The sequence below is a fragment of the Anabrus simplex genome, chromosome 2 (genome assembly GCF_040414725.1).
Source record: "Anabrus simplex isolate iqAnaSimp1 chromosome 2, ASM4041472v1, whole genome shotgun sequence".
NCBI classification, from domain to species: Eukaryota; Metazoa; Arthropoda; class Insecta; order Orthoptera; family Tettigoniidae; genus Anabrus; species Anabrus simplex.
The window spans coordinates 1220543568-1220558650 of record NC_090266.1 but is presented as its reverse complement, the minus strand read 5'-3'; the positions used below and the strand labels follow the sequence as shown (position 1 = coordinate 1220558650).

General features: G+C 40.2%; 1 protein-coding gene across 4 annotated transcripts in view; it reads right to left on the bottom strand.

The window, feature by feature from the left end:
- Tbc1d8-9 (TBC1 domain family member 8/9) overlaps positions 1 to 15083 on the bottom strand; it is a 419649-nt gene that overhangs the window by 57922 nt on the left and 346644 nt on the right. The window lies entirely within an intron of this gene.

The window sequence follows — 15083 nt, the reverse complement described above, 5'->3', positions numbered from 1 at the left end:
CACAAGGACTCAAGTCTGGTGAGTACGGAAAGTGTTACAAAACCTCCCAATGACATTGTTGCAATAACGGCTTGACACTGTTTGCGACATGACAACGTGCTATAGATGTTGATTCCCATGGGGAATCTGAAATATTTGTCCCGAATGAATAAATTTATAATACCTTATAAATGGTCCGTTATTGGACATTATAAATTTTCCAGCTAACTCATTCCTGGTTTGCCAGCGTTTCGCCCTCGTGTGCTAGGTTGGGCTCATCAGTTGGTACTTAGCACACCTACCAAGACGCTGGCTAGTGCATACCGCGGAGGCCACTGCGTAGGCTACTTGGAGCCACCGGCAGTGCCAATGCATTATGATGCCTGCTTGGCTATCAGATGATATAGATGTTGATTCCCATAGGGGACATGAAATATTAGTCCCGAATGACTAAATTTATATGTTGAAATGTTTTCGCATGTTATTATTATTCTTTCTTCATTATGCCCAACCTCTTCATCTTCTCGCTGCGATCTTCTGACCAGGTTTTGTTAGTCACAATGCTTGGATGATATTATTGTTATTACTGTGACCATGTCTAAATATTTTTTGCTTGACCTTGGGGAGGAGTGAGATTGATTGGCCCCACCTGAGAGCCATCAACGTCACTACTTAGGTATTGGCTACGCCCTTGTTCGTGTGGCCAGGCATTCAGGACGAAGAAAGAAGCAGAAGGCCAGCCTCTCTCCGACATGTCCTAGAATGATTAGCAGAACACTGTAAATCGAGAGAACTGTGGAGAACTCTACAGTTAATTATGCGTGCACATGCACACGCACGCACACACAAATGAAAATGTCCAATTTAACCTGGCAGGCTTGATCTACAAATAATAGAATTACTTTCTGTTAAGATATTGTAATGGATAAGCAGACGGTTTCAACACTAAGCATAACAACTTGAGACCCAAGAAGTGTGGTGGAACTAAGAAAGATCATAAATAATGCCACACCAAATATATATTGGATCAACAGTCAATCAGCTCTATTTTAATATACTACATACAGATGTTTTATAGAATTTGGATATAACATAAAATAACTTAACTTAAAATACTAAGAAGTACAAATAACACTAATTTTTAAGGCAAAAATATGAATATATACAAACAAAGAAGAAAGAAAGAAAAAAGGAACTGCCTTGATAATACAGATTTGAAAAATTACTCATTTCAATACACAACGAAAGAAATATGAATGTAAAAATACTAGTAAGCTTAATAAAAATATTAAATGAAATTTAAATAACTGTATCCTTGCAATACTAGATCTAAGTTAAATACTGTTGTTACTACTAGCTATGTTTAGGCTACTTCTACTTCGTAAATACAGTACGGATGGTTTAATTTAATTTAATTTAAATTATCATATTAACCCAATATTTTATTTTATTGTACAATAATCTCATATCATTTTCACACACAATCACTCGTTCCCCTCACACAGGTACCTTGCTGGAAGCACTTAATGAGGAACTGCTGGTAAGAGGTTTTAAATATGCTTTTTGATGCAACATCCTTGATGTCTTTGGGAAGAGCATTCCACCATCCCAAAGCGGTGATCGTAAATGAACGATGGTATGTGGTTGTTCGATGGCCAGGTATTTCTAGGAGGGACACTGAGCGAGAATCATGGAGATGTAAAGAACCAAGATGACGAAAATTGCTGGAGAGATAAACAGGGATGTCTTCCGAAAGTACCAGGTACACAAGAGTATTTGAATGTAGTTTACGCCTGTCGTCTAGCCGTAACCAAGATAATTGTTTATAGTAGGGAGAAACTCGAGCGTCATACTGTAAATCTGTAGCATATCTAAGACAAGCATTTTGAGTGCGTTGTAGTTTCAAGCTTAATTCATTTGTAATATCCTTAAAAATTACATCACAGTAGTCAAAAATGGGAAATAATAATGACTGAACAAGTTGAATTTTTTGTGATCGAGGGAATACATTTCTGAACCGTTTTAATGAGTGCAAGCCATAATAAACCTTTTTACAGATATTCTTAACTTGCGCTGACCGGTTTAGAGTTTCCGTTATAATAACTCTAAGATTAGAAACTGATTCACAATAAGGTATAACAGTATTATTTAAAGTTATGGAATGCAATTTTGTTTTAAAATGTGAAGGGTTTTTGATGTACCGATGATAATGGCTTGCGTTTTATGGGGGTTTAATTTAAGGTTGTTTTTAATTGCATAGCCATTAATTTGCTCAAGGTCAGCATTTACATTATATATTGCTTGATGTACACTGACTGAGCAAATGGAGCACTGATGCGCAGGCGTGTTGTCTGCGCACCACACGCCCCCTGTGCCAAGGAGACCTTGTGAGCAGTGGCTGTGCATGTGACAGGTGTAACATGGAAAGTCGTCGTGAGCTGACACCGTTCGAACGGGGTATGGTGGTCAGTGCCCGACGGATAGGAAGTGTGATTTTGGAAGTGGTGCGTGAATTTGGCTTCACACGATCGACCGTGTCCAGGGTGTATCGTGAATGGTTGAATGCGGGTGTCACTGTCCACAACAGACGAACGACCGGCCGTCTAGCCACCCTCGATGACCGTGACCGGCGACATCTGAGACGGATTGTCAATAGTGACAGACGGGCAACCGTGCAACAAATCACAGCTCAATTCAACACAGGCCATGGTAGACACATCTCCCAGTGGACAATCCATAGGAACATGGGTTCTATGGGGTATGGGAGCTGGCGCCGCACACGGGTGCCAATGTTAACCCAACGTCATCGGGCACAATGACGCGCATTTGTCGCCAGTCACCAGGGATGGACACTGGAACAATGGCGTAACGTGATATGGTCGGATGAATCATGATTTTAACTGCACCATGCCGATGGGAGGCACCGTGTATGGCGCAGACCACATGAAACGATGGATCCTGCCTGCCTCGAAGGTGTCGTCCATGGCGGTGGTGTCTCTGTTATGGTCTGAGTTGCATTTTCCTGGTATGGAATGGGCCCCCTAGTTGTTCTGGAAGAGACTTTGAATGGTACGCGGTATGTTGAGCTGCTCGGAGACGCCCTCCACCCATTTTTAGCCTCCCAGTGCTCAGACGGTTCTGCGGTGTTTCAAGATTATAATGCGCCGCCACATCGCTCCCACGTTGCCCGAGAATGGTTCCAGGAACATGCAGCGGAGGTCCAACGACTGCCATGGCCACCCAGGAACCCTGATATGAACCCTATCGAGCATATGTGGGATGTCCTAGAACGAAGGCTCCTTGCCATGGATCCTGCACCTACGAATAGACCAGCATTGGCAGCCGCTCTGCAAACGATTTGGTGTCGGCTGCATCCAGAGGACTATCAGGGACTTGTCGACTCATTTCCATGGCGTCTCACTGCAATTCGCAGGGCCAGAGGTGGCCCGACACGCTATTAGGTGACTATCCCATGACATTTGCTAAGTCAGTGTATATTATTAGTTCTAGTGTCGTAATACAATTTGCAGATCATCAGCATAAAGATGGTACTTACAGTGCTTAACTGATCTGTTGATATCATTTATATATAAAGTGAACAGGAGAGGGCCAAGGACTGACCCTTGTGGGACACTATTTTTTTTCTTTCTTTTTTTTCGCCATGTTGATTTATTATTATTTGCAACCACACACTGCCAGCGGTTTGTGAGGTAAGAATAGAAAAATTCCAGCACTTTCTGGCTAAAGTTTAAGGACTGTAATTTGGGAATAAGGGTAAGTATTGTCACTCGTTTGTTGTCCATTGCATATCTGTCACTTTCAGCAGAGCTGTCAAGGTACTATGTTTTTTCTTAAAGCCTGATTGGTAAGAGTCGAGTAAAGCATATTTATGTAAGTACGTAAGGATTTGCTCATATACCAGGCGTTCCAGCACTTTGGACAGGGGTGGTAGTATAGAAACTGGCCTGTAATCTGAAGGAATACTGGGTCCATCCTTTTTCAGGATTGGGATGACGAGGGCATCCTTCCACGCCGTGGGGAAAATTCCTTGGGTTAAACAGTAGTTAATAATGTGTGTTACGATCGGCAGAATGGCGCCAATGATATATTTGTAGAAAGACAGAGATATGCCATCGTGTCCAGCAGCATTTGACCTGAGAGAATACAAAACACGTTTTACATCATTTATACCAACTTCTTTAAACACAAATGTATCTTGAATTGGCATAGAAGAAACATTATTATTATTATTATTATTATTATTATTATTATTATTATTATTATTTGCTGTTACCGTGGATTCGGCCGACATGAAGTGTAAATTTAAGTCATCAAGGGATACATTCGGCGCCTGCTTTAATAACTTTGGACCTATACCCATCGTTTGTAATTGTTTCCATATTTCTGTCGAGTTCTTGCATTTCGGTACTTGACATATGTGTTTACATTTACTGTTTATGATTAACTGTTTAACCCTGTTGCGGAGAACGTGGTAATTTTCAAAGTCATTAGCATTACCCGTTCGTTTAAACCTTCTGTACCATGAGTCACGCTTTGCCATTTCTGATTTAATCTCATTAGTCAACCACGGAGAAGGTGGTCAAGTTACCCGGATCTCTTTCTTGGGAGCAAATCTGTCATACAGTTCTAATACCAGATCAGATAATTTATTTATTTTTACGTCAATATCATCCGTGTGTAAAATATCGTTCCACGGCAGATAATATGCTTCATGTCGTATTCTGTCCTAGTCAAGTTTTTTTATATCCCTACGTGTTATATATATGTAGTTTCATATTTTGGCATCTTTAATGAATAGCAGATATATATTAGATCATGGATAGAAATACCTGGCACTGCAAGCTGTCCGTCTGAGGATTGTTAGTTACGATCAAGTCAATCAAAGTATGAGTCATCCGGTTTACTGTATGTAGATGATTAGTAGGATTTAGAGGTAGGATGTTTAGGTCCAAGCTAAAGACCATATTTTGTAAATGTAATGTGTCGTTTATGTCGCAGTCAGCAGATTTGTATTAAAATCTCCCAGTATAATTATATTTTCGTACAGTGGAATTAACTTGGCTAAAGCCTTTGCTGGCAGGACCTAGTGTTTACAGTGCACTATGTCTTCTGGTATGGGCTAGAGCAATCTTGTTACTTTCATTGATCTGTCTCAGCTTTATCCTTGGCTGTGACAAAATGAAAGTGACTGAGGTATGAGTGATGCTAGTAATGCCATTCCTTATGCAGCCAGTCCCTGCTATGAATGGTGTGAAAATATTGCTCATAGGGTCGGTTGGTGCATGCATTTCAGTGGGCTTGGCCGACTGATATGTAATAGCAACTTCTGGCTCGGTGAGGAAAGCACGGGGAAACTACCTCACTCCTCAATTCCCTAGTACGCCTCTTCAGTGATGCCTAGGCAACCTATAACAGCTGATGGCGGACCTGTTGAGGATCCAACAGCCTTCGGGCTGAGGACTAAACATACATAAGCAAAGTTCAAGGTCCGATATATGTCTTACGTCTGGGGGGTTTCTAAACTACTCCGATCAGTACTTTTTGATTGTTAGCCGAAACTTCTACAAACATAAACTTAGGTCGATTGGGAATTGTCTGGTCTGAAGTAGCCACTATTTTACTTTTGAGATCATTACAACAGTAAATAGCACACCCTCCTCCTAAATAAGGTCTTCAAATGCATATGATTTTATCCACAAGCTGAAGAAGAGAATTTAAAATTTCTCAAAACATGTACTTTTGTGTATATATGTATTTAATGGTTTAGATACACAATTCAAAAAATTTACGGGGACATGTTTTGTAACATCTGGTAGGTAAACGTTAATTTGGTAGATGGGGTTCCAATGATCGTACAGCATACCTTGAGACCTTAGCTACTCAGGGTATGTCAAATTAAAGTTATACTTGACGCAAGTGTAATAGACTGATATAACTTGAAAACAATATTCTTTAACCCATGGGTAAATAATGCAAGTATCAAGCTTGAATTATTATTATTATTATTATTATTATTATTATTATTTGTGAGGTATGTCTATGAAGTGTTTACATCCGTTTAGTATTAGTATTATTATTTACGTAGTTAAGTTACATGTACGGACGATAAGATCACTCTGTTTGTGAGGTTATGTCATGAAACATGTGCTGTATGTACCAGGCTGCCAGTGAAAAAAGAGTGTAAGTCAAAAAATGACATTTTTCAGGAAACACCTTTTACTGATTTTATTGAAACAAACAACTGGAAGGACTTTTCCCACGTTGTTAAAAACATTGCTGTGGACTCGTAATTACCTGGAAGAGCTTTATATTCAAAGTAAAGTATTTAAGGATTTATGTGACTTAGTCTATTTCTCCCGTAGTGAGAACTAGACTTATACTATTGTGACCACTGAATACAATAACATAATACACACTTGTAAGGGATGAAAATAAAAGGAACAAAAGATAATAATAATGTCCGACCTTAGAACAAAGTCTGCACAGGATCTACAGCTAAATGATTGACAGGATAGCAGCACCAATTCAGTCACCGTGGAATTCTTCTATGTCAGGGTACTTGTCCTCATCGTCATTTGTTTTGAGATCTTTGTAAAAGTCATGGAATATAGGTGGAATAAGTGGGAGGAGATCCAAAATGTCTTTCTTTTTCTCTTTTGAAATTGGTAGTGTGCCACGATAACATTGTTCCGGCTGCAGTGGAACACCCATCTTCCCTCAACAAATGAAGCTTATTGATTGAAACGGCTGATCCTCATTGAGACCCTTTTTTGAAAAACTGTACCATACTCTTTCGTAAAACGAAACCATTTAACATCCTGCCACTTAAATTGATTTCCCTGTCTATCTTTCTTTTGAAGTTGTAAGGTGTCTTTAAGAACACCAGCAAAATCCAAGAAGTCAGTATGTGTCAGTTCTACAACTCCAAATTTCCTTTTCTTGCCAACTGAGCATACCAGTTGATACCAGTCATGCGGATGAGCCACTGCTTCTTTTGTTTTATGATCACGCCATGGTCAACATCACATTCTAAGTGACTGTGGCCATGAACCATGAATTTATGACCAACGATATTCAGATTTGGATTTTCCTGCATGGCGAACAAGAACATTGCAACCACGTGAGAGTTTTTATTCTGCCCTCCACAGGTGTCTGAGTATAACGTCCCTTGTTTCACTTCTGAAGGAATTGACATCAGTTCCTTGAAAACACACGTTGCAATCTGATTCCCACCACGAGCACCCTCTGCTTCATGCCACATGTAGCAAGTTATGCTACCCATACTGGTTTGATGCACGATCAAGTTGTATGTCCACAGTGGCCGTTTATAGAAAGCAACTGAAGTATTCAAAAACAGAGTCGGCAGACACTGTTGTAAGTCAAAAGTGTAACATAGCATCGAACTATCTGAAATGGAACGTTTCTTGATTCTGTCCTTTTAAAGGTAGGCATTGTCTGCCTCGGTGTGATGAGCAGCTAAATCAGCGCCAATTTCTTCCATAGAATAGTCTTTTACTGAGGCAAATTTCTTTCTAGCATGCAGAACATCACATTTGTGACACGTATCCACTTTAGGCTCTTTAAATGTAAGGTGAGTAAGGTGTGTAGTGAGATTTATATTGAGGAAATGATGCAATGTTACTTTCTCAGGAGGGTGTTTGTTACCAGGTGGTGCAAGTGTAATGAACATCTCCGACTCATGAAACATCCTCTGCAAACACGAAATTTCATCTCCGTTTACTTGGAAATGAAATAAATGCGTAACCACACCGCATTTTGCTTTGTCGGGATCCTGGGTCCTTTTCCGTGATGCAGGTGCTTTCGAGTCAATGAGGCTGACCACATAACTTACTCCTTTGTCTCGATCTCGAAGAGCCCAATATTCATTAAATATTTGTGTCCTAACCGTGTTCTGTTCAACAATCATTTTGTCTAGTTTTTCCTTACATTTCAAACGGCACATTTTTAGAGGTTTAGGAGCTCTAGCTTTAACTTCTTTCCCTTTGACTGTTATATATGTTTATCCTGTGTTCCACCTTTCACAGCATTTGGTGCACACATTTTTTCTGGTTCAGCAGTTACAAAGCCAATTTCCTGTGCAATACTGTCAATTTTCTTCCTTACAAACATTTGTATCTTCGTCCTCTCTTCTGGTACATAGTCTTCATCAATGTCACCATCAACAAAAAAAGTATCACTATCATTGCCTATTGCATCCTCAACATCTTGGATTACTCCTAACTGCCCCTCAGTTAGCTACGATGACACATGAGAGAACGTATCTTCCTGTTGTTCTAGGTTAACTACCGTCTTTCTCCTACTAATTTCATTAAGAGCTGAAATAAACAGAAAAAAGTTCTAAATAATACAAAATTTTAACCGTAAAACAGCAACTTATGATAATAATCCTTCGTATATTCACTACCGAACATTACCAAGAGCAGTTACATGTTTCATAATTTTTGTCCTGTGTTAAAAATTTATTTGCAAGTTCTAATATTCTTAATGGCCTAGCAGACATCTTCAGAAGTCTAATTATTCTTCTGTTACTACTGTTCTGTCATATTTAAGTGATCAAACCACCAATTAAATAACACTCACATCACTCTAATAATACTGCGATTCACTGCTTTCAACTCTAACAAAATGTTTACAACTTCACATAGAACTCAAAGAAGTAACAATACTTCATAGATATTATATAATGGTAGCATACGTTGTGCCAAAGAGATTACATCATCACCTGCATCATTTACCATGACCAGGTCAAGGAGTATAACATGACTTGTACTATGTTGCACTTCAGCACTAATAGTATACATTGACTTGTACTTTTTTCCCCAGCATGCTTACTTGTACTATTAAGACCAAACGACATACAGTATTCTTCCATTTCATTCTGACTTAAACTACTTGGACCAAAAGATCGCAATCCCTTCTAGGACTCCGGCCATGGATTTACCTAATTTTGACCATTTTCTGACTTATACTCTTTTTCCCTGGCAGCCTAGATATATGAGTTTAGTTAATGTAAGAACCTGTAATTAATAGTATATAATTTATTATTATCTGTATATATGATGTGTAATCCACTACACTATTGTGCAATACATTGTCATATCCAGAATATTACTAGGTGAGACAAAAACTATGCAGAACCTTCCATCCAATTGTAACTATATATTAAGCACTCTACAATTTATTAGAAGATATGTTCAGACATATCCTTCTAGAAGCCTGACTAGGCGATGTATATAAGGAAGCGGTCTTTTTGGTGGAGAGGAGTTGTTTTCATGAACACGTGTTGTGTTTAGGCCGGCATGTTAATGTAAGCAGTCAGCAGTCAACAGTTTCAATGTTGCAATCTCCATGTGCTTCATGATAGGCAGTTGTTAAAAATGGTGGTTTGTTGATGTGTGAAAAATGTTTAACAGTTTGTAAATAAAATCAACTGTACGTAATTTTACAGCATTTTTTGTGCATCTTTGTAAATACATCATCTGTAGGTGTAGCCATGCATTAAATGGTCAGGTGACCCATCAAAACAAAGTGAACAGCGGTGCGTCAGTGTGTCGTTCTGAGGTACACAGACTACTGCGGTCATCTGAGCATGTTGTACGTAAACCAGCACATCCCATGAGACATCTCAAAGAAGTTCAAGTCGCAAGGGCTGTCACTTTGATCCAGGAGGGATGGACTTTTCGTCGTGTTACTGTGGATATCAATGTCTCTCCGTCAGTTATTCAACGCTTGTGGAATCGCTACAATGAGACAGGTCAGTTCACAAGGAGGTTTGGACAAGGTCATGGACGCATCACAACCTTACAGGATGACCGATATCTGACCATCTGTGCGTTGCGGTGTCATTCAGCAACTACCAGAGAACTGCAACAAGACCTCAGGAGGGTCACTGGAGTCATGGTGTCTGACCACACAGTAAGGAACAGGTTAAGAGAAGTGTCCTTACAACTCAGACGTCATGTTCAAGTGCACCATTTAACGCAACATTGTGCACCTCGCCTTCTGTTTGCCCGTACCCATGTCAACTGGCAACTTCGCCAATGGAGACCTGTGTTGTTTACAGACGAGTCCAAATTTCCCCTGACACAGTGTGATGGACGTCAATATGTATGGAGACGCCATGGTGAGCAGTACATACCAAATGTCCAGGAAGGCGAACGATTCGGACAAGGTTCTATGATAGTGTGGGGTGGCATCAGCATTGATGGCCGTACGGATCTTGTCGTCGTCCGTGGTAATCTTACCGCTGCGGGGTACATCGAGCAGATACTGCTACAGCACGTGTTGGTTGCTGCATACGGTGTTGGTCCTGAATTCGTACTGATGCACGACAATTCCGGGGCTCATGTAGGGCGCATCACCAGAGCTGTCTTGCAAGAACTGGACATTCAAGAGATGGAATGGCCAGCAGTGAGTCCTGACCTTAATCCCATCGAGCATGCGTGGGATAGGCTTGAAAGAAGTGTTCGTGGGTGCCCTGTTCCACCACAGGCTCTCCAAGACCTCGAAAAGGCTCTCATTGAAGAACGGGACCCGATACCGCAACGTGACCTCCATCGACTTATACAGAGCACGTCACGTAGGTGGAGGACAAACACCCTGGGGGACTGTTATCACTTTGTTTTCGCCCCTATTTAGACATTTCCGTTTGTGTTCTGAACATGAACGCAAATCCATCGATGTTCTTTTGTTTACTTCAACGGCAAAGAATAAAGGTTTAGTTGGTAATATACCTGGGTGTGAGGTATTGTTTCGTGGAGCATGGCATACCATAAAACGGGGTAACTTCGGCCACTTTCTTGTATATTTTAAAAATTGAAATGTGAAATATTCCTTCTAATTTACTAAAAAATATAATATACGTTCTACCATGTTTGTTCTTCATTTTTTTTTTTTTTGCTAGGGGCTTTACGTCGCACTGACACAGATAGGTCTTATGGCGACGATGGGATAGGAAAGGCTTAGGAGTTGGAAGGAAGCGGCCATGGCCTTAATTAAGGTACAGCCCCAGCATTTGCCTGGTGTGAAAATGGGAAACCACGGAAAACCATGTTCTTCATTTTTAAATATGAACATAATTCTAATTGTTATTCAGTAACGAGTGGCCAGTTCGGCCGCCATAAAAATAACTCAAGAAATGAAATTTTGTTCGATGTAGTATTACTTCGGCCACCGTGAATGTTTTTAAAAACCTGCAGAATGCCCAGTATCAGCAATCACAAACAAATTAAAATGATTTGTAGTGAAACAGATGTATAGTGGTCAAATTCACATTTTCCCCAAAGAATTAGCTATTTTATTTAGCCTAAGCGTACAAGCATTGTATGATATTACAAATTAAATGTTGCATTGCATAAATATTTGTAATGGTACAATAGATAATAAATTAATGGTAAGAAAATCATATAGCCCAATTGTATGGACAGAAAAGGAGGTCGAAAAAGAAGCAATCTTGTAGACTGTCCTCATAATACACTCTCTTCTAAATTAGAAAATATCACCGAGCTCAATAGCTGCAGTCGCTTAAGTGTGGCCAGTATCCAGTAATCGGGAGATAGTGGGTTCGAACCCCACTGTCGGCAGCCCTAAAGATGGCTTTCCGTGGTTCCCGTTTTCATACCAGGCAAATGCTGGGGCTGTACCTTAATTAAGGCCACGGCCGCTTCCTTCACATTCCTAGGCCTTTCCTATCCCATCGTCGCCATAAGACCTATCTGTGTCGTAGTGACGTAAAGAAAAAAAAGAATCGAAAATATCTGGGCTGTCAATCGAGTTCTTAAATGTGTATCGTCCATGTCAACTGATATCCGTCTATTTATCATTGAAAACGGGAACCGTCTTTCCCATCCCATTCGGGATAAACTTCCCCATTTATTGCTATTCTGCTTTAATTAATCTCTTCTAAAGCGTTCTTGATGTAAACAGGATTGTAATTAAAATACCCGTGGCCGCGTAATGTTTTCTTGTACGTTCTTGGCATGGCCGAAGTTACCCCGGAAGATGACAACTTGATGACAACTTTTATCACAAAACTATTCCCTGATAACCTATTTGAATAAAATGCATCAAACTGTGTTGATCAGTTACCAGACATACTTACATTTTGACCCCATAAACCACTAGAATGGAGAATAGAACGCTGAGGCTAGAGAACAGTTTGTTTTCTGCTATTACCAGACAAGACAATAGTCAGGGCTGCAAAGAAAATCGTTTCACTCAACAATGAGCCCGCCACTGCTCTTTGGACTACTGAGTGTTGAAAAAGCATTCTATTGTATGTTCATTTTAGTTGTTGCAAGTAGTTCATCTTTTTCAGTATAGGAGGCAGGGGAAAATAAGTGTTACTATTCGTCAGTGGCCGAACGATACGTTCAAGAACATGTTCCCGTAATTTGTTTGAACTGCGTATACAGTATAATACATTTTAAATTGTATTGACAAAGCAGCACTTGGACATAATTAACTGTAGTAATTAAGTCATTGGTGGCCATCATGGTCAAGCTAGTAGATATCGGGAGAACTCTTCTTTCATGAAGTAACTCGAGGAGCTGGCCTCCATATATAATGTGGACCAGACAAGTTCAGTTGAGTGCGGTATGGAACTGTGAACTGTGTTTCTGTTCTGTTGTGGAATTGAGCCTGTCTTCATTGAAGTCAGAAGTGCCTTGAGTCAATATGGTGTATCAGTGCTGTTGGAGTGTTGTTGTGATGTACAGTGCACTAGTATGATTGTAAGTGGTAGAGAAACAAACTGTAAGCATGTAGTAGTTAGAATAAATCTTAGAACACAGCTAGTTCTATTTTCTTATCCCATCGGTCTGTCATATTACGTCATGATCATGATCATGAGGAGGATGATGATGATCATCAAAACCCTGTAGGCAGGAGAGAACTGTTTCGGAATGTAACTGGAGTAAGACAGAAATTGTAAACGAGACAAAGAAATAATATGAGAACAGGGAATTCAGATGACACTGTGGTGTGGGAAACAAATGGAGAAGAAGTACAAAGTCTACTGGATATATTGAGTCAGCATATTTGTAATTATGGAATGAAAATATGAAAAGCAAGACAATGGTACTGACTAGAGGAGAAAGAGGAGGGTACTGTAATAATTCAGGAGAGAAGAAGCTTCAAGTACTTGGGAAGCAAACTAATGCAGAGTGTGAGGAACCTGGTCTTGAAGAAGTGTCAGGTGTTATTCCCTCATACTGACATATGCAGCTCAGATCTAGACATAGACAAAAAGCCAGAAGAGTGAGATAAAATCTTTAAGAAGTGTGATACAAAAGATAAGAAAGGACAGAGTAAGAAATGAGATGTCAAGTGGAAAAGCTTTCCAAAAGAATGGAGAGAAATAAACTGAGATGGTTTGGACATGTTAAGAGGATGGAAGAGAGGAGGATAATGAAGCCAATAATGGAGGCTATGAATGAAGGAAGATGAAGAAGACTAAAGTGGTCGGACTCTATCAAGAACAGCAAAATAAAAAGGAACTTGGATTGGGGCGCAGTCGAGGAGCAGCAATGGTGGAAGAAGGAAAGGTGCCATTAACATCCTGACCCGGCTGTAGCAGGAAAAGGGAAAATGGTGATGATAAGAGTACCCTTTAATAAAGAGTTGTGAGTCAAGAGTGGAACACTATGTTACAGGTAACATCTCAACATTAAGGTGTATCCCGCTACACAATTTTTATAAAACTGAACACATCTGAACACTTGCTTATTTGTCTTGGTATCCTCATGACATACTGTCGTTTTTGATGTAGTCTGACTCCTTGGCTGAACAGTTAGCATTGAGGTCTGTGGTTCAAAGGATTCCGGGTTTGATTCCCAGCCGAGTTGGGGCTTTTAATCGCGCCTGGCTCGGGGTTGGGCGTCTGTGTTTGTCCCAATACACTCCTTCAGTACACGTCAGAAAGGGCCAAGTCCACATTTGTGGCACAGTTCATACCCACAACTCCACAAGTGCGGGAAAAGCTGTAGAAGAAGAAGACTGTCTTTTTTTGTGTGTGTTACATGGTTCCCCATTGCACCCACTCAAAAAAGGCAGGATATAGGACTGGGAAGAAGCAACTGTGATCTTCATTTGCCAGGTGTAATAATGGGAAACCTCCGAAAATCCTTTCAGTCTTCAGGGCTGTCAAAAGTAGGCTTCAAACGCATTGTATTCGTCAATATTTTTGTGTATAAACACTACATCAGGGGGCTCGAACATTATCAAAGAAATTCCAGTGTTGTGAACACAGAATGAGCAATATCCTCACCATATACACATGAACAAAAGGAATTCCCAGAGAACAGCACACAAGTACAGCGCTGTGGAAGAGTTAGGGATTGTTCTGCATGCCAGGGTGGCATACGCGTAAACCATTAGTGTAATCAACAGAGTTTCAATTGAGTGAGGACGAGAAACAGCAATCACAATCATTTGTTACCATGTTAGACTTCTCAAGCCAGTTGCAACAATTAGATTTATTTGCACAATTTCCACTTCGCTTTCCTCAAATAACTGCACATAAAAATTACATGAATGAATTTTTGCTAGTTTTTGCAATACACATGCAGATAGGACCCCTCACTGGACTAATTGATATCATTTGACAAGCAACAGAAGCTCAGCAGACATGAACTTAATGCACTACTACTACTGCTGCTGCTGCTACCCTACAGTTGTGTCACCTGTCCCAATGCTACACCCTCCACAATGAAGGATGCTGATTCCTGGTTGAATGACTCTTTCACAGCAGTGGTGGTGAAGTCTTTCTTCAGCAGACCAAAGATCCCAGTAAAAACATTGCATTACCATGAACACAAGCACACTTTGTGACAGTTTTCCCAGTCAAAGCATCTTCTTCACACAAAAATTGAATCACATCATGTTGTATTCATTTGGACGTAACAATTAAATAGAAATGTTGCTACTTAGTGGATGCATGTCTCAGCATGACCACGCTTTGAGCTGTTACTACAAACACCAAACCAGGCTGTTGCATAAATTATTGTCAGTGTTGCCAGGTTTATCTATGTTTCAATCGTCCATGACAACATTGTACGACACGA